This window comes from Schistocerca gregaria, chromosome 5 (assembly GCF_023897955.1).
Source record: "Schistocerca gregaria isolate iqSchGreg1 chromosome 5, iqSchGreg1.2, whole genome shotgun sequence".
Classification (NCBI taxonomy): Eukaryota; Metazoa; Arthropoda; class Insecta; order Orthoptera; family Acrididae; genus Schistocerca; species Schistocerca gregaria.
This window is the reverse complement of record NC_064924.1, coordinates 62,958,004-62,976,222: the sequence shown is the minus strand read 5'-3', so window position 1 is coordinate 62,976,222 and position 18,219 is coordinate 62,958,004. Positions and strand designations below refer to the sequence as shown.

Genomic DNA, 18,219 nt, shown 5'->3' with positions numbered 1-18,219 from the left:
TATCACTCCAGTGAGGACCACAAGGAAAGATCTGACTAATTACAGTGCACACAGAGATGCTTAAACAGTCATTCTTTTGACATTCCATATGTGAATGGACCAGAAAGAAACCATAATATGTGATTCAATGGGAAGCATCCTCTGCCATTCACTTGTGAGTAGTTTGTGGAATATGTATGTAAACTTATTCATGCACATATTAAGCTACAACCTAAAGATAAGCAACAACTATTTAATATTACTGAGGAGGTATCTACACTTTTTGAACATACTGGTTTTCAGCCAAAGAGACGAACCTCATGGTGTTGCTGTGCCATTGTGGAGCGTGAGATTGTAAGCCTTGTAGTCCCGTTAGATGTGGTTGCAATTACACATGCTGTCTGACATAATGTAACAATTGTCCGCAGCTGTAGCTGACTATGAACAACCACCTCCTCTCATTCATGCAGTGGTGCCTTTGGCTCAGAACACTCCCCATGCTCCTGAAAGAATATTGTGACTGATACTTAACTCCTGGGCTACATCCATCACACAGCTTCCCGATGATTCTTCCCCATATGAAGCCATCAAAATGTTGTCCGCAAGTCATCTTGTGCTGAAGAACACCACCACAGTGCACTGTTACTGCTCACTGAAAGACACACACTGTCTTTTCCCATTCATTCAACTGCCTCATGTTATTGGGCCAGTCCTGGGGCAACATACTCCCGCACTTTCATTCATTTACACCACGTAATCCATATGCTATTTTCATTTATTTCGTCATTAAGTTTTGTAAAGCAGTGTCTATGACCATCTGCAATACATCGTAACTTTGCTAAAAGTTGATGAGTATGACACCTGTTGAAATATCTGTGTCTCAACACTCATCAGTTGTATATGCCAGGAAAGTTTCCATTATCAGCCTTCAAGCTGTCTCTAGAATGAATACATCAATGAGCCGAAACATTATGAGCCCCTGTTTAAAAGTGTGTTGTTCAAGCTTTCAAACATAGTACAGCAGATTCTACTTGGCATGAATTCAACAAGTTCTTGACAGGATTCCAGAAGAACGTGGCGTCAGACTTCTATGCAGAGATGAAGCAACTGCCGCAAATTACGGGATGGTGGTTTACGGGCAAGCAGTTGGCGCCCAATATACATTCCAGTGGGCACAGATCAGGCACATTTTGCGGCCAAGACACTTGTGTGAGTTCACTGTAACACTCAACCCCTCAAACCGCTGTAGTACGATTCTAGCCTTGAAACACGGACAGTTATCCTGCTGCAACATGTCATCACCATAGGAGAGGAGAATGCAAGATGAAACGATGCAGGTGGCGCCATCCTTATGCCTTCAATTAGCACCACAGAATCCAATTCGGTGTCCTCCATAGCATAAGTCTGCTCCCATCAGCTTGCATCTGTGGCGCAGTGCACGTTTCATGCAGCCCTTTCCCTGGGTGATGATGTGTAAGGATCGAACCATGAACCTGGTGTAAAAAGAAACGCGATTCATTTCACAGGCAACACGTCTCTATCGCCCCATGGTGAAACCTCAGTGATGCGTGCCCACTGCAATCGTAACTGATGATGACACTGGGTCAACACAAAAACACTTAGGTGTCGTGTGATGTGGAGCTACATGTTTAACAATGGTCCTTGATCGGTTCGCTCTGAAACACATGCGCCTGCATCAGCACTGTACTGTCCTGTGTTACACAGTGGGGCAGAGATGTGGTCGTCCAAGACCACGTGAGGGAGAGATGTGGTCGTCCAACACCACGCGGCCTACTCGTTATTTCACCATCCGTCAACATCTTTCCATAGGTGCTCACGGCAGTTGTACGCCAACAGGCGACCGGCTCCGTCGTTTGAGAGATTCTCGTTTCCAGCCGAAGTGCCACAACAATCTGCCCTTTATGAAAAAAGCGTATATCAGTGGATTTCCGCCGCATGTGTAGCCCGTATCTTCCCTATAATATCTACCCATTCGTCCCTCTTACGCTTACATTCTTGCCTTACTGCGCCACGTGTCCACAACAGCACCAGGAGGCATTCAACCTGTGGGTAGGCAGTGGTCATAATGCTTTGGCTCATCAATGTATGATACTCAACTAGTCGAACAACTGTGCTGATAATCTGAAACACTGCCTCATAAATTTATTAACATGACTGTCTTTCTTAGCCTTTCACTCACATTGCTCCACTTGGGACTTGTGCACTTTCCTCGCACTCTTCCACAGATTCTAAACATCTTATTCCACCTCAAATTGAGACACTCTTCTTGCATATTCACAAATGCTAAAAAGTTATCACGATTTCTTTCCAATCTGCCTTCAGTTTCTTTTGGTATCACTCTATATTTCTTGAGAACTCTCGGTACCACCTCGACAACGTTGCATTGTTGAATTTTTTGACTTTCGCGTGCTTTATTCACGCGATTTTCAAAACTTTTTTTTATTTCGTTGGTACACATGTTCCTGATGTAAACTAACATTTTCAGCTGTTCTGAATATTTAGTTTATTGCTGACAGTCGAGAAGGCTATACATGTTTCGAGTGCTCTGCGAATATTTACTTTCGAAAAATATGAACCAAAGAATTTGCTATAAATGTTGCTTGGGAAATGAAATAAAATGCAGCACCGCATTCGAAATGTTGACTGTGGCTTTTGTTGAATCTACTATGAGTAAGACAAGAGTGGACAAGTGGTATAAACGTTTCAAAGAGGGAAAATAGCCGAACTGCCATCAGAGAAGTTGCTGATCATGTCGGCATATCCATTGGTGCCTACCAAGCAATTTTTTCGAATGTTTTGGTCATGAAACATGTAGCAGCAAAGTTTGTTCCGAAATTGTTGGATTCAGACCGAAGGCGACGTCGCGTAGTCATCGTTCACCACCTGCTGAATGATGTAGACAAAGATCCAGAACTTGTAAAGAAAGTTATAACAGATGTCGAAACATGGGGATGCGCGTATGACATCGAAACTAAGACGCAATCGTCGCAATGGAGAATGCTTGAAGAGCCAAGACCGAAGAAAATACGACTACTCGATCACATGTGAAGGTTCTTCTCAATATTTTCTTCGATTACAGTAGGATAGTGGATCATGAGTTCCTGCCTTATGGTCGTGAGGTCAGTAAGGAATGCTATCCGAAAGTGCATTGCCGTTTGCTTGTAGCATACCGAAGAAAACGACCAGAATTGTGGCGAAACCACTAGGGGAAATTGCATCACGATAATGCTCCCACTCCCACCTCAATGCTGCTTCGTGATTTTTGGCAAAAAACAAAACCGTTATACTGCCTTACCCACTGTATTCGCTGGACATGGCCCACTGCAACTTCTTTCTATTCCCGAGGTTGAAGAGAACCATGAAAGAACATTGTTTCCCACCATTGATGGGATAAGGACGGAATCGCTGAACTCCACAACGAAAAATGAGTTCCAGAAATGCATCCAAGACTGGAATACGCGATGGCACAAGTGTGTTATATCTGAGGCCAGACAATAGCTGATGTTGATGAATAAATAAAGATTCTTTAGGAAAAACAAAAATTCCTGTAACTTTTCGATCACACCGCGTATGTATACAAAAAATACACACTGAAGCATCTCGCACTGAGGTGAACTGTGATATTGTTGTTGTCTTCAGTCCTGAGACTGCTTTGATGCAGCTCTCCCCGTTACTCTATCTATCCTCTGCAAGCTTCTTCATCTCCCAGTAATTACTGCAACCTACATCCTTCTGAATCTGCTTAGTGTATTCATCTCTTGGTCTCCCTCTACGATTTTTACCCTCCACGCTGCCCTCCAATACTAAACTGGTGATCCTCTGATGCCTCAGAACATGTCCCACTAACCGAACCCTTCTTCTAGTCAAGGTGTGCCACAAATTTCTATTCTGTACCTAATCATTAGTAATTTGATACACCCATCTAATCTACAGCCAGTATTCTTCTGTAGCACCCCATTTCGAAAGCTTCTATTCTCTTCTTGTCTGAACTATTTAACGTCCACGTTTCACTTCCATACATGGCCATACTCCATACAAATACTTCCAGAAACGAATTAATGACACTAAATCTATACTCGATGTTAACAAATTTCTCTTCTTTAGAAACACTTTCCTTGCCATTGCCAGCCTACAGTTTATATCCTCTCTACTTCGACCATCATCAGTTATTTTGCTCCCCAAATAGCAAAACTCCTTTACTACTTTAAGCGTCTCATTTCCTAATCTAATACCCTCAGCATCACCCGATTTAATTCGACTACATTCCATTATCCTCGTTTTGCTTTTGTTGATGTTCGTCTTACATCCACCTTTCAAGACACTGTCCATTCCGTTCAGCTGCTCTTCCAAGTCCTTTGCTGTCTCTGACGGAATTACAATGTCATCGACGAACCTCAAAGTTTTTATTTCTTCTCCAAGGATTTTACTTCCCACTCCGAATTTTTCTTTTGTTTCCTTCACTGCTTGCTCAATATACAGATTGAATAACATAGGGGAGAGGCTACAACCCTGTCTCACTCCCTTCCCAACCACTGCTTCCCTTTCATGCCCCTCGACTCATAACTGCCATCTGGTTTCTATACAAATTGTAATTAGCCTTTCGCTCCCTGTATTTTACCCCTGCCACGTTCAGTATTTGAAAGAAAGTATTCCAGTCAACATTGTCAAATTTGTTAAGTCTACAAATGCTAGAAACGTAGGTTTGCCTTTCCTTAATCTATTTTCTAAGATAAGTCGTAGGGTCAGTATTGCCTCACGTGTTCCGACATTTCTACGGAATCCAAACTGATGTTCCCTGAGGTCGGCTTCTACCAGTTTTTCCATTCGTCTGTAAAGAATTCGTGTTTATATTTTGCAGCCGTGTCGCATTAAACTGATAGTTCGGTAATTTTCACATCTGTCAACACCTGCTTTCTTTGGGATTGGAATTATTATATTCTTCTTGAAGTCTGAGGGTATTTCGCCTGTCTCATACATCTGTGACTTGTGATACGGTACATAATTTGAATTATTTGTTTTGATGTAGAACTTTTTCAAAAATACTCTTAAGTTCATACAATTCAGCCAATATTAAATGTTTCTGGATAAGTTAATTAAGGAATTTTGCAACGATTGTTATCACCTACGAAATTTTGCAAACTTTCTTTTTCATGTATCCGTAGATGTAATGCAATTACAACTACCGAATTTAAACGGTTCCAAAATATTTATGCACAATAACTGATGGAAAAATTGCACGTAAGTATACAACTGAAAAAAGGTAATAAAAGAAGAAAACCTCAGTTCTTCGCAAACAGTTGAATCTAGATGTAAAACATATCCTGTACACCTCAGACACACCAAGGGCGCCCACACGGTAGTTTGTAGGAGGGGGAGGGTCTCGACCTTGGAATGGAGTATTTCTAATATTCTGGAAGATAAATAGCAATGTGTAAGTAGTCATAAGAAAGTTCCAGTTGCGAATCTGTTTTAAAACGAATACCGACTTTTGAATTATTTTCTTGAAAAAAAAAAAAAAAACACCTGAATACACTATATTTTTTCCTTTTCCTGAGGGTTGATGCCCTCCCCCCCCCCCCCCCCCCCCCGGGCATTGACGCCCTTGACACAATAAAAAAGGTGTTGCAGTCCAGTCAGCGCTGCCAAATACCGGAAAATGACGTGCACTACGTCCTTTGACGTCGACGTGACGCGTGCGATCGCTTGGCTGTGACGTCAGCGCGATTGCTGCTCTGCTTCAATGTGATTGTGGATTACACCGCGAATTTGACGCTCGAGAAGTTCTTGGTGTTCTCGAGACTCAGCGGTGGTTCTAGAAGTCGGTCAAGGGGGGGGGGGGGGCTAGTGGCAGGGAGGGGGGGGGGGGTTGGGGAATGGAATAATGGATTATCGCTTAACAAAAGAAGAGTTGAAGTCCTCCACCGACAAACTGGTAAAATTTGGTGTTGCTTAAAGTACTTTTTGGTAGCTGTTTTGGATTTCATGGTAAAAACGTGTCTACAGAATGTGTGTGTGCCCGGGAAAATAATACGATTTGACGCAGATGTCCGGCGATTTCGAAGTTTTTGTGTGGGGTCAGCAATTTAAGTGTTGGTAGGCATACCCGGCATGTTTTAGCTTTCTTGATTATTGTAAGTGGTACTCGTACATTAATACACATCCAGTGTATATTAATAAATAATGAGATGCCCATTTTAAGTTAAATGATATTTTTGGTTTAGATAGTAAGCTATTTGCCGCTTTCTTTTGTTAAAATGTGTTTGAAATACATTGCAACCTATATCGCTACATAATTATAAAAAAATGATTGAATCTGTTGAAGTAATATATTTGCTGATTTCTGAAGTCATTTTATCCAGTTTAATACGGTACTATAACCCCCTCCCCATTGCCACCTTCCCTGTCAAGACTGAATGTCTCATCTCCGAAAACGCTAGTATTTTCTACTCTCTTGGAATAGACACGTTACGTTCGAACGCAGATCACTAAAAAAAAAAAAAAAAAAAAAAAAAAAAAAACAGATTCTGCACGATAATTCCGTCACACCGTAGGGCGGTGATGTTCCAGTACACCAGTACATACAACAATCATCTATCTTTACGTATATAAAAGGCAATGTCCCGAATGACTGACGCATTCACTGACTCAATCGCCCAGCCCAGACCATTAAGGGTAGAAACTTGAAATTTTCAGAGGATATTGATCTTATACTGTAGGTGCCGTTGAAGAACGAAATTTGGAAAATTAATCCCTAAGTGGTGAAATAGGGGATGAAAGGTTTTTTTGAAAATAAACCATTAGTAGAGTATACTAAAGTATTTTTCAAGATTCACCCATGAAAATTGGTATTTGACTCCTCGGTTACAAACAAAAAAAATTGTGTGTTTCACTGATTTTGAAGATTCTGCGCTTGAGCGAATGAAATAGGGATTTATTAACATTTTGCGAAAATATTTCATTATGAAATCATTTTAACGCTAAATGTATCGCAGAAGAATCATTGGCCCAATTTGCGAAAGGATAAGATGGAGGAGGAGATACAACCATTAGTTGTACGCCATCTGCAAAAATCAGCCTGTTAAAAGAACTGTGAAGCCATCTAGATTGCGGTGGGCTGGACATGTGGTACAGATGAATGATAGGGAAACGCTAAAAACTATTTTACAAGGAAAGCCACAGGACGGAGAGAGAAAGTGGTCGACCGAAAACTAAATGGGAGGACGGAGTCGTAGAAGACTTTCGGAAGATGGGCTACAGGGATTGGGAAATGCTGGCAAGGGGCCAGGATAAATGGAAAAGAGATAATTGAAGAGGCCAAGGCTCTTCATAAGTTGTTGAGCTTCAGAAGAAATTTATGAAAATTTGGATTCGTATTATCGATTGGATATAAAGAAATCCATGTTTCACTGTGTTTGGAAATTCAGCTCTTGCAAGGGTGAAATAGTGGATGAAAGTTTTAATGGAAAAGCTGAATCTCTGAAAATCGGCATTTGGCTGTTTTTGAAAATCAATCTGTAGGGGGGTGCAACATGGCCAAACTGATTCGCTGTCTCATCACTGCCCAGCTCAGTCTGCTAAGGACAGGAACTTGAAATTTGGAGAGCGTGTTCATCTTATATTGTAAGTATTGTTCAAGAAGTAATTATTCGAAATTCAGCTCCTAAGAGAGCGAAACAGGAGATGAAAGACTTTTTGAAAATGTCTCGTTATTAAGGCAATTTCGAAGCTGGACCTGCGAAAATGGGTATTTGGTTTCTCAGTCAGAAATTAAAAAATACGTGTTTCAGCATTTTTGGAAATTCAACCCTTAAGATGGTAAAATAGAGAGCGAAAGCTTTTTTGGGAACAAATCATTATTAAGAACTACTAGGCATTTTAAGGCTACGTCTATGAAAACTGGTATTTGGCTTCATGGCTAGAAATAAAAAAATACTTGTTTTTGGAAATTCAAACCTTGAAGTGGTGAATTAGGGGATGAAAATTTTTAGAAAATATTTCGTTACATTGAAAAAAAATTTGAAGGCTAAAGCTATAAAAATCGGTGTTTCAAATCTCGATCAGGTATCAAGAAATATATGATAGGGGATGAAAGTTTCAATGGAAATATCACCTCAAGAACGCAAAAGGCATGATTAACAAAAACGAGAAAAGGTAAACAATTCGATTAAAGAAAAACAAATAAAAAATCTTTGAAAACAATATAGTCTACGCGAGCGAATGCAACACGGTTGACGAGTCTTTACTGGTAAGCAGCGAATGTTGGTGTAACGACTGTAGTGTTGGCTGACATCGAAATAGGCAGAGTGACGCAAGAGACAGGACTGTAGACACATCCTGTTTCAAAAACATTTGTTGTAGAACCGCTGCTCCTAAGGTATACTTGTAAGCAGCTAGCACCAATATATCCTTTAGTAGTAAACATTCTGACTGAACACTGAACATCTTCTTTATTTGTGCAGAAAGTGTTGGTATTGTAATAAGCGCACGAGACCCGAAAAACAGTAGATACATGCGTCCAGGCAGAGGGTGAGTTCCTTGACTTCCGGAAAGCTTAGATGTAGTTCCGCCTAATGAACAAAATACGAGCGTACGGAATAATGGATCCTCTGTGTTATAGAACTGAAGAGTTTCGAGCAAAGAGAACAAAGCCTGCTATTTTGTGTGTGTGTGAGTGTGTGTGTGTGTTGGGGCTTACGTCGAGGTCATCAGCGTCCTGACAGCCATTTAAAGAAACGAATGTGGACAAATTTAGTAAAATGGAAGCATACACGCAAAGAAAGCGGGAAAGGATGAAAAATGCTATGTAAGAAAATAAAACACAAGGAAAACGAGAAATGAGCGTCAAGGATGCCACAGGAAATTGTCACTGGCTGGCCATTTACGTAAAATATGGGCGACCCAGTCATCCTGTGAACAAATCAAGACTCTCTCCCTAAAATCTTGGTAAAAACATTGGACAAGTCTTTTAACTTTAACCACATTCGTTTGAGTATTTCCTAAAAGAGATGGCAGATCCACCAGCAAGTCAGCCGCGGCCCGCTGGTCAGAAAATAAAACTCAATCCAATAAAATGTGACCTGGACGCCACAAGTACCACACACTGGGGGGTCCTCTCGCTGGAGCACGAAGCCATGCGTCATAGGACTGTGGCCTATCTGAAGCCGAGTGAGGGAACCTCGTCCCATCTACGGGGCTGGAAAAAGTACACCACACATGCGTTGTGGGCTTGAGTAAACGGAGCTTATTGTCAGTCATTTTCAGCCACTCATCCTCCCACTGACGCATGACTCATGAGCTCAATAGCGAGGTGAGTGCGTACAGGGGGATGGCACACTGAAATACTTGCGGATCGAGACAGGCCTCCCTGGCTGCGAGATCTGCCCTTTCGTTCGCAGCAGTGCCACATGCCCTGGAACCCAGCAGAAAACCACCTCCTTCCCCAGTCGTCGTAGTTGGAGGAGGGCATCCTGGATGGTTCAAAAAATGGTTCAAATGGCACTGAGCACTATGGGACTTAACTTCTGAGGTCATCAGTCCCCTAGAACTTAGAACTGCTTAAACCTAATTAACCTAAGGACATCACACACATTCATGCCCGCGGCAGGATTCGAACCTGCGACCGTAGCGGTCGTGCAGTTCCAGACTATAGCGCCTAGAACCGCTCCATCCTGGATGTTCTGGACTATTTTATCTGCTGCATACAAACGTGAAGGGCACTTAGTCAATCGGAACAGACAAGAAATTTAGGACGGGAAGAGCATCTCATCTGCTCCAGTGCCCGGAAGATCGCAGACAATTCTGCATTAAAGACAGTAAATGCTTGAGGTAGTCGGACCTTGGAGACATGATCTGGAAAAACAATAGAGCAACCAACAGAATCCTCCTGTTTCGACCCATCTGTAAAAACAGCTAAATAGTCGTGGTGCTCAGATAAAATGGCAGAAAATGTTGCATTAAAAACGGTGGCAGCAGTGCAATCTCTCTTGTACCGCATCAAATCTAAAATCAGTCTGGGCCTGTCCAGTAACCAGGGTGGCAGGAGGTTAAAACTCTGGATTTGGGGCTGTACTGGCACCACACTGAGGAACTCCAGCACACGTTGCACACAGCCCCCTAACGGTATCGTGTTTTGTGGACGTTTAGAAAAAAGGCGCTCCAGGGGCGAACGACCAAAAAAAATGGCTCTGAGTACTGTGGGACCTAACATCTGTGGTCATCAGTCCCCTAGAACTTAGAACTATTTAAACCTAACTAACCTAACGACATCACACACATGCATGCCCGAGGCAGGATTCGAACATGCGACTGTAGCGGTCACTCGGTTCCAGACTGAAGCGCCTAGAACCGCATGGCCACACCGGCCGGCGGGACAACCAACAATATGGTGAGTGGGTGAGGTTGGAGCTGCAAGAAACTTACAAGCCTGGCGCACCAACAGGAGCTGCCGCCGGATGGTAAGTGGCAGTTCTCCCGCCTCAGGACAGAGGCTGGGTATGGGGCTAGTCTGATAAGCACCCATGACCAGTCGAATCCTCGCATGGTGGGCAGCATCAAGGATCCGCAAAGAAGAGGGCCTTTCTGACCCATACACCGTGCACCCGTAGCCCAGCCGTGAACGCACTAAAGCCCGATAAAACTGGAGGAGACGCACCCTGTCCGCTCCCCAAGACATGTGGCTGAGGCACTTAAGGATGTTCAGTGCCTTCAGGGTTGTGGCTTTCAAGTCTCGCAGGTGTGGCAGGCATGACAACCTGGAGTCAAAAATGAGGCTCAGAAACTGCACTGTGTCTCTAAAATGTAGGATAGTGTCCCCTATATGCAAGGCAGGCAAATTAACGATTAAAATGAACACACACTCTTACTGGCAGAAAACTGAAAACCCGTCTTTGCAGCCCACGCCTCTGCACTGTAAGTTGCAACTGACAGCTCATCGTTGCAACACTGGCGGAGGAACAGAAAACAGAAAAGTCTTCCACAAATAAGGAGCAGTGTACTGGACTTACCGTAGATGTTATACTGTTGATGGCTATGGCAAAGAGGGTAACATTTAAAACACTACCCCAGGAGACACTATTCTCCTGCACAAATCGATCAGACAGTGTTTGACCAACTCGAGTCCGAAAAAACCGTTGAGACAGGAAAGACCGAATGACAATGGGGAGGTGGCCACGAAAGCCCCAGTGACGCAGTTATGTGAGAATACTGTGCCTCCAAGTAGTATCGTACGCCTTACTGATATCAAAGAATATGCCGATACAGTGATGCTGACGGAGGAAAGCCTGCCGAATAGCAGCTTGTAGGAGGGTCAGGTTGTCGACCGTGGACCGAAACTTTCGGAATACAAACTGAGAGCGGCTAAGGAGTTGCCGGGTCTCTAAAAGCCAGACCAGACGACGGTTAACCATCCATTCCAGGGTCTTTCCTACACAGCTCATCAACGCGATACTCCGATAACTACCGGGACATGTGCGGTCCTTTCCTGGTTTGAGGAGAGGGATTAGAATTGCCTCCCATCACGAGTTGGGGAAGACACCTGTCTGTCATATTAGACTAAAACATTCGAGGACGATTTCCTTTGACGCCTCTGGTAGATGTCGAAGCATGCAGTACCGGATGTGGTCGTGGACAGGTGCAGTTTCAGAAGTCCCAGTCAGTGCCGATTGGAGCTCCCTCATTGAGAGAGGGGAGTTGTAGGCCTCACAACTGTTCTGCCTAAAGTCCAACTTTTCTCTCTCTCAGTAGCGAGCAAAAACTGGATCCTGGCCTGCATTGGCAGTAGTTCGTGGAAAATGCTCGGCCAGCGTCTGAGCAATGTTCTAGGTGTTGTTTGGAAGCACCCCTGGTTCAACACTGCAGCTATTGGTAAATGGCTGTGTTTACAGGAAATCCTCTGGATGGCTTCCCATACTTTTGAGGAACAAGTGGAACGATTGAGGGAATTCAGGAACTCATGCCATGACCGCTTTTTGCTCTCTTTAATGGCACGGCAAGCCTTTGCTCTCGCGATTCGAAAGGTTGAGAGACTGTCCATTGCTGGGCGGTGTTTAAACCGTCGAAGAGCCGCACGCCTGCCCCGGATGGCTAAATGGCTGACAGGGCTGCAACATGTTAAAAATTCTTCGTTCACTGGAAGCTATTACTTCTATGAAATATCTAGGAGTATGTGGAACAACCACATAAAATTCGTCGCGGGTAAGGCAGATACCAGACAGATTCATTGGAAAAATCCTCAAGAAATGTAGTCCATCAACAAAGGAAATAGCTTACAAAACACTCGTTTGAGCAATGCTTGAATATTGTTCGCCAGCCTGGGATCTGGACCAGATAGGTTTGGTAGAGAAAATAGAAAAGGTCCAAAGCAAGATGAGATCCAAAAAAAGCAGCACGCTTCGTTACAAGGCTCATTAAGTTAAGCGCGAAAGTGTCACAGAGATGCTCAGCCAACTCCAGCGGCAGACTCTGCAAGAGAAGCGTTCTACATCATGGTGTGGCGTGCTGCTAAATTTCCAGAAGCGTACGGTTTTAGGAAAGTCATCACTATATTGCTTCATCCTAGATCTCGCGAAAAGACTATGACGATAAAAATCGAGAGATTCGAGCCCAAGCCAGGAAGCGCTCTTCCCACAAAGCACCTCTATCTGGAAGAGGATAAGTGACAAGCGACATTGGTATGAAAATTACTCTCCGCCACACACGGTAAGGAAGACTGCATCGAAAACTGACTGTTCTTAGAACACTCAGCACCTCAACCTGAGAATTGGTGGATCCGCTCACACTTTCTCCCTTTTTGCAGTCAGACTCTTGTTGTCCTCGTATTTCCTGCCAGCTTCAGTCCTGTCCCTGAGTTACCGTCACGGCCTTTCTGTTCGTCTTTTTACCACCAACATTCCTTCTATCAGAGTAACGATGGGCGTGAATGGTTGAGTATGTGGCCAACCACGTTGCTTCACCTGATTGTCTCTCTTGGTGAGAGAGCGTCCGTCCACAGTATCTCCAGTCCCACCCTCATCCACAGTTCAAGTGGTTAGTTCGCAGTCCTGCCTGTTGTGATGATTATTAACGCAAGTTCTGAATATCTTGCACTACAAACTTCTTCCACAGTCACTCTACCATTTGAGTCCATTGTAGTACAACTACTTTTTTGAGATGGCTGTCTTGATTTCTTGAAGAGTAAAAATATCATCTACTAAAATACAGCCGAATTTTCCATCAAGGCGTTAACTTCAGATGGTTCAAATGGCTATGAGCACTATGGGACTTACTGAGCGGGGTGGCGCAGTGGTTAGACACTGGACTCGCATTTGGGAGGATGACGGTTCAATCCCGCGTCCGGCCATCCTGATTTAGGTTTTCCGTGATTTCCCTAAATCGCTCGAGGCAAATGCCGGGAAGGTTGCTTTCAAAGGGCATGGCCGACTTCCTTCCCCGTCCTTCCCTAATCTGATGAGACCGATGACCATGCTGTCTGGTCTCCTTCCCCAAAACAAACCAAACCAAACCGCTATGGGACTTAACATCCAAGGTCATCAGTCTCCTAGAACTTAGAACTACTTAAACCTAACTAACCTAAGGGCATCACACACATATCCATGCCCAAGGCAGAATTCGAACCTGTGACCATTGCAGTAGTACGGTTCCAGACTGAAGTGCCTAGAGCCGCTCGGACACACCAGCCGCGCATTAACTTCAGTAATTTCCAAAGCCGACAACAATATTAGGAATATATCAACATCGAGAAACTGGGTATGCATCCCTGCTTTAAGGTGGAGGTACACTGCATGTTGGACATTCTTTGGCACAAAGTATTTAGAAAGTGCAACAACATTAATAGGTATTTGAGAGCATTATCCATATCAGAAGAATTATGTGCCACATAGATGGCCATGAGTAGTAAAACATTATGTTGTTAGAACCAATCTTCAAAACGATGGAAGCTTTACTTTTACAACAGAACGCATCTGTTAAGTGAGCCTGACTCTCGATAACTGATTGCGAAATTCGCATTCTGCACAGTGAGTGAATAAACACACTGGTGTGCAAAATCTAAATCCAGAAGTAACTTTCTGTGCTGGCATAGTTTGTCGCCAGCACACCGGTTGGCAAAGATGCAGTGTGAAGATCGACAGTAGGTGCTAGATCAGGCGCGCCTACCACGAGGGATGCCAGAGACAGACTCGCAAGCAACAGACCGCCAACGCCCTCTCAACAGCAAGTATTTAGGCCACCGCCGCTGACCGCAGGGCTTCACTAAAGGCCTGGCGAGACAGAATCCGACCTGTCGCTGAGACGGACTGCGCAGTGGGAGGCCGGGCCCGTCAGCGGCCAGGGACGCCACACAGGCAACGGCCGGCCGCAGCGACTCTTGATGCGTCAGCTGTTAACCGACACTGTGGCAAGGGCCGAACCCCATTATTAAGCTTGCATGCGTAGCGCGATTGCCTCGGTGTTAGACGATTTGGAAGCTTCACGCGGGATACGTTATCTTTGTGCAAGTTCCTTTCTTTTTTTTGTTTTGTTTATTTTGTTAAGTGCAGAAATGAGTAGCGATACGAAATGGCACCAAGAAGAGGAGATGTTGGGTGCACGACATTAATAGCAAGAGAGAAAGCTTAGGAGAATACCATCGTCTGTGTATTGAGCTGGAGTCTTACGAAGGTAGGTTCTTCAAATATTTTCGTATGTCGCGAGAACGTTTCGAGGAACTGCGTCGCCTGATAAAAAGGTAGCACCGAGAAGTGCACAACGAACTGGAGAAAGACAATTGATACAAGGCACAGACTAGCCATTTCTTTGAGATAAGTTTTACAATTTGTGGCCTCTTTGTGCTTCAAACAGAAGTCATATAATTTATTCCATTTCAGTTTTACTGTATCATATGAAAGGTTCAGCAGAAGAAAGCGCTATCCCACAACGTAGTTACGGGTGGAGTGATAAATTTATCTTCAATGTTTACGAATACAGCAAACGATAGTAACATCTAGTCCTGTATGTTCCGCTAGAGAGAACTTTCTACTTAATAGATTGTTTTGTTTCATTGTATTCATAACACTGTCAGTGAATTTAAACAAACATATCTTTGCTTGTTAACTTATCTATTCGTTCTATCGGCACAATTAATTTTAATCTTTTCCAGATACTTGACTACAGGCGACAGTCACCAGACCATAGCTTTTTCTTTTCGGTTAAGACTTTCAACAGTCTCAGAAATTGTGAAAAAGTGTGCCAGGCAATATGGACTGTTCTACAATCCAAGTATTTACCTACTCCTACAACAGAGATGTGGGGGTTTCCAGACTGCCTTGGAAGCATAGACGGAAAGCATATCAGGTTAAAATGCCCGAAGGATAGTGGATCCCAGTTCTTCTGTTACAAACAATTCTTTTTGCTCGTTCTCCTGGCGATCGTTGATCCATACTACGAGTTTACAGTAGTTGATAATGGAAATTACGGACGTACAGTGACAAAACTATTTCTGAGAATTCAGCTTTCTATCAAGAGTATATCGAGGGCAAAAGTATTCTACCTCCATATCAGGATCGCGTGTATCATACAAAAAGTTGTATTGTCTCACCTTTCTGTGTCCATGATCCATGCACTAAGAGCTGCAAGACAACAACCACCTCACGCCGCTGCTTGCAGTGTGACCACAGAGCAGTCGGGTGCGCCAACAGAGCAGCCGCTCTGTGACAACCCGGCGGCGGCCGGTGCGTCAGAGCCGCACTCTGTGTGACCGCCGCCATACAGTAACGAGCGATTCAACAGTGCGGCCTGCCGGCTGCGGTTCAAGGCCACAGGCCGGACGGTCAGGCCGCATTCTGTATGGCCAGGCCTTTCTCACACTCTAGTTTGGCTTTTGTCATTCATTGCAGTGCAGGCTCTGTTCACGTCTCAGGCTACGGCAGTACATAGCATCAGATAATAGCAAGGTTACGGATAGTGTCTGCAAGAGGGGTATAGCTGATGAGGTTGTACCACAACCGCTGGACTCTGTTTCAGTTAAGTAAATGTTTGTAGAGCAAGTAAACATTCGTATTAATTCACGTGGGCATTTGTGTTGTAGAAAGAGGATATCAGCCACCCATAACAACCTCCTCTCCCATGTTTCCTACAGTGCAAGACTCTTACAATGGCAACGAGGACACTACACTTTCGCTTGTTGCTTCACTACCACCTAACATAGCTTGATGAAACTTGGACCATACATAAAAACACTGTACAGTATAGTGCAGAAGGCAACTCGAGGAAGTATCTAATGAGATGTACAGGAATGATGACACTTTTATTTAAAGATATTAACACACTAAAATCACCATGATTTATGACAGTTCTCTGGACATTACAAAAGGCTGGACATGGTTCTCAATAGCGTGTGTGATCACCACGGATGGTAATGCATGCCCTCCAAATGTGCTCCCATGCTCACCACAAGGTAGGCAAGCAGTTCCTGTGGTAGGGCATTCCATTCCTCCACCGGGGCAGTTGACAATAGCTGGGCGGTTGTTGGCGCATGTGGACGTGCTGCGCTATGTCTGTCCAACGCATCCCACGGTGTAAATCCAGGGGACGGGCAAGCCAATCCATTCACGGAATATCATCTCGTGCCACTAGCCTCTCCATCTGCGCTGTTCGATGCGTTCGCGCCTTGGCGTCCATAGAAAGGGGGCACCCTTGACAATGTATTCCCAACTCTCGCCACATAACATGGACGTTTTGGTTGTAAGGGTGTTGCGTTGTGAGGGGGGGGAGGGGGGGAATAATTTTGCGTGCGTGTACTGACCTCTCAATCTCTGGGCACGGGACACGCACTTGTCAATGTAATTGTGACACTGCCCTCCTTCCTAATGTGCGTGTATTCGGACGTGCACTCGGCCCTGACTTCATTTTTGTGGATGAACATCTGCGAGCGCATCGAACGACGCAGGTGGTGTGCAGTTGGAACAAGACGATCGTGTGAAACCCAGCCCGCGCTATTCGTCCACGAGACTCAGAGGGCCATAGACACGGGCTCCCAGGTAGATGCCGTGTTTCTTGACTTCCGCAAGGCGTTCGATACAGTTCCCCACAGTCGTTTAATGAACAAAGTAAGAGCGTACGGACTATCATACCAATTGTGTGATTGGATTGAAGAGTTCCTAGATAACAGAACGCAGCATGTCATTCTCAATGGAGAGAAGTCTTCCGAAGTAAGAATGATTTCAGGTGTGCCGCAGAGGAGTGTCGTAGGACCGTTGCTATTCACAATATACATAAATGACCTTGTGGATGACATCGGAAGTTCACTGAGGCTTTTTGCGGATGATGCTAGGGTATATCGAGAGGTTGTAACAATGGAAAATTGTACTGAAATGCAGGAGGATCTGCAGCGAATTGACGCATGGTGCAGGGAATGGCAATTGAATCTCAATGTAGACAAGTGTAATGTGCTGCGAATACATAGAAAGATAGATCCCTTATCATTTAGCTACAAAATAGCAGGTCAGCAACTGGAAGCAGTTAATTACATGAATTATCTGGGAGTACGCTTTAGGAGTGATTTAAAATGGAATGATCATGTAAAGTTGATCGTCGGTAGAGCAGATGTCAGACTGAGATTCACTGGAAGAATCTTAAGGAAATGCAATCCGAAAACAAAGGAAGCAGGTTACAGTACGCTTGTTCGCCCACTGCTTGAATACTGCTCAGCAGTGTGGGATCCGTACCAGATAGGGTTGATAGAAGAGATAGAGAAGATCCGATGGAGAGCAGCGCGCTTCGTTACAGGATCATTTAGTAATCGCGAAAGGGTTACGGAGATGATAGATAAACTCCAGTGGAAGACTCTGCAGGAGAGACGCTCATTAGCTCGGTACGGGATTTTGTTGAAGTTTCGAGAACATACCTTCACCGAGGAGTCAAGCAGCATATTGCTCTCTCCTACGTATATCTCGCGAAGAGACCATGAGGATAAAATCAAAGATTAGAGCCGACACAGAGGCATACCGACAATCCTTCTTTCCACGAACAATACGAGACTGGAATAGAAGGGAGAACCGATAGAGGTACTCAAGGTACCCTCCGCCACACACCGTCAGGTGGCTTGCGGAGTATGGATGTAGAGGATTTTCGGCGAATAGACTGGCCGCTCCCCCGACTTAAAACCCATCGAGTGCGTTTGGGGTGTGCTGGAGAAACGTATTACAGCGCGTCCGCATGTACCGCTGACCATCCAGCATAATGTCA

General features: G+C 44.3%; 1 protein-coding gene across 8 annotated transcripts in view; it reads right to left on the bottom strand.

Annotated features, from left to right (window-relative positions):
- LOC126272615 (protein rolling stone-like) overlaps positions 1–18,219 on the bottom strand; it is a 154,056-nt gene that overhangs the window by 45,204 nt on the left and 90,633 nt on the right. The window contains exon 1 of one of the 8 annotated variants that reach the window (XM_049975568.1): positions 15,572–15,675. The exons of the other annotated variants lie outside the window; for them this stretch is intronic. The gene's annotated coding sequence lies outside the window, so the exon portion shown is untranslated. Of the gene's footprint in view, positions 1–15,571; positions 15,676–18,219 lie in introns of those variants that run through there. 8 annotated transcript variants of the gene reach the window in all.